The 2,632-nt window shown below is 38.7% G+C and overlaps 1 pseudogene; it reads right to left on the reverse strand.

Annotated features, from left to right (window-relative positions):
* Window positions 1-1,577: 1,577 nt before the first annotated feature.
* LOC114688918 lies at window positions 1,578-2,186 on the reverse strand (annotated as a pseudogene).
* Window positions 2,187-2,632: the final 446 nt, after the last annotated feature.

A 2,632-nucleotide genomic window follows, 5' to 3' on the forward strand; every position in this document is an offset into this window, starting at 1 on the left:
GCATTCTCCCCTACCCATATTGGTATATTTGCATGGTTTGATCTCATCTGCATAATAGTAGTCAGGAAGTGCAAACAAAGAACTTCCAAAAAATTGTGAAAAATGACAGAAAGAGCTAGCTGCCAAGACAGTCACCCAAGGTTCTTTGCAATGTTGTGGTATTCATCTTCAGCCTACCAGCCTATGATTGCTAACAGACTTATCTGTGAAGTGGAATTTTCTGGAGGGCTGTCTACCTCGTCTTGGCAAAGTTTGGCACTCCTTTCTTTTGTGTCCTGTTTGTCCATTTTGGACAGCATACTGTCAGCAGTTGAGGCAAGGGCACTTTCTTGCCTAGTGGCTATCATTTGCCACAAAGAAAGTAAAGTCCATAAGGAGTTTCTTCAATGCCCATCATCTTCTCTGAAGTAGATTGGTGCTGCCAGGAGCAGACATGTCTCAAATTGTCATAAAAAAGAAAGGATCTATGTTATTAAAATATCTTAAATGTCATATTCTGTAGATCTCTGAAGTGTTTGAAGATGACCCGTATATCTAAATTTTATTTCTGCTTGACCTTGAAAACATACATAATATGATTACAAGTTCGATTGTAATGACTAACTACTAACCTGCATTTCTTTATTATCCTAAACAGTTGGTAATAACTTTCAAGGACTAGAAAATTGCATTACCTTGTTAAATGAAATGTACAGATACAATACCTTGAACAGGAATACAACACGTACAGTATTTTCTAACCAAGTCAATCTCAAATTTGTATCAAAATACATAATTTGTGTCAAATAGAAAAAAAATCCAATCCAATCTAAAATATTTAAAATTAGTAGTTGCCTTTTAAAAGTAGATTCAATAATCTACCTTTTTATCTTATCATATCCATATTCTCTCTTTTTTCTTTTCAGAGTAGATTCAATAATCTACCCTTTATTATATCATTTCTATATCTTTTTTAGAGTACATTCAATAATACACCTTTTATCTTATATCTATATCTTCTTTTTTCTCTCCAGAGTAGATTTGATAATCTACCCTTTTATTCTATCATTTATATATTTTAAGAGTAGATTCAATAATCTACCTCTTATCTATATCCTACTTTTTTAAACAAGATCTGTGAATCTAATCTCCATTGTTTATCTTTTTTCCTGACCATTATCAATTAACAACTTGTAACCAATGATCCTAAACAATGACAATTATCCATAACCCATTGAATGACCAAAAATCACCTACCCCATCTCTTGGGATAGTGAGCATCATGTAATTTTAAGAATTACTTCCTGCTGATTGTGGATGATGGTATCTTTAGGGGATCCTGAAAAGAAAATTTGGGGTTAGTTGTCAAGTTCTGGGAGAGTATCATTTGTTGTCTAGTCTCTGCATTTTTGAAAGTGCAGGGCTCTTCTCAAGTCCTTGCTTGAGTAGTCTTTGAGGCTGGATCACCTCAGCTAGCCATCTTGAAACTCTTCTGATCAGTTTGTAGTCCAAAGCCAATCTTTGGGTGGTGTTTGTCATCATAATGGCTTATCATAGTTCTGGTGGAATCATCATTGTGGGGGTTGCATCATCTTTTCCTAGACTTCAAAGTCACTATTAGGCATGGTCATGGTTCCCTGAAGAAAACTTTTAGTGCCTATTCTGTGGTTTGGAGCAATATTAATTGTATCAGTGGCAGAATTGTGTCTCATGGCCAGTCCCAAGTTTGCAATAAAACAAGTTCCATTCTTTTTCACCAAGATATTCTTTGATTTTAAATCTCTGTGAGCAATAGCTGGCTTTCCTTGGGTAACAACAATCTCCATGTGAAGATAGGCAAGACTGCTTGCCATGGACAGAGTGAGTTTGATCATCCCTTCCATTGTAACAGTGTATCCAAGAAATCAAAAAGGGATCCATGCTCATGGTAATCTGACAGCAGCCACAGCTGAGTCGATGTGCCATGGTCTTTGTTGTCTGCCGCTATAAATGCTAGAATGTTTTTATGGTATACCACCACAGTCTGATAAATCTCTGCTTCTTGGAACCATGAACATTCTTCCCTAGAGGAGAATATCTTCACAGCAACTTTTTCTCCCCACCACTTGCCTGGCCAAACTTCTCCAAACCAACCTTTGCCAATGCTTTCTTTGTAACACGATGGTCCTGATAATTGTTCTCTGAACAAGTAGCAGAAAACCCTTCATCCCTGGTAGAAGTGTCACTGCTGTCACCAACACGATGAGAAGCAACCAGCCTCCAAGGTTGCACTACCACCATTTGTGGCCTGCCCAGCCCCAGACACAGCCTCTTCTCAGCAAGCCTCCCAGGCTGGCACTGAACTTGGGGTCCTCCTGCCTCCATCTCCTTCAGCAAATCCTACCGACATGCACCACCACAACCAGCCTTGTACAGCTCAGGCCTGAGCTGGAGACTGGAAGGCCAACGGCAATTGTCTTTTTTTGTGAATTTGTGCCACAAATGTTGGGTCACCATATGTAGCACAAATCTTAAAAGGTTGCATAATAAAAAATCCAGAGCCAGATATTGGGGTGAAAACTGAAAGATCAGAGGAATGGAACAAGCCAGTCACAAGTTCTTACTGCTAGAAAATCCTCAGCTCAAGAGCAAGAGTTCCTGCTTCCTCATGCCT

Source organism: Peromyscus leucopus, chromosome 3 (assembly GCF_004664715.2).
Source record: "Peromyscus leucopus breed LL Stock chromosome 3, UCI_PerLeu_2.1, whole genome shotgun sequence".
Lineage (NCBI taxonomy): Eukaryota > Metazoa > Chordata > Mammalia > Rodentia > Cricetidae > Peromyscus > Peromyscus leucopus.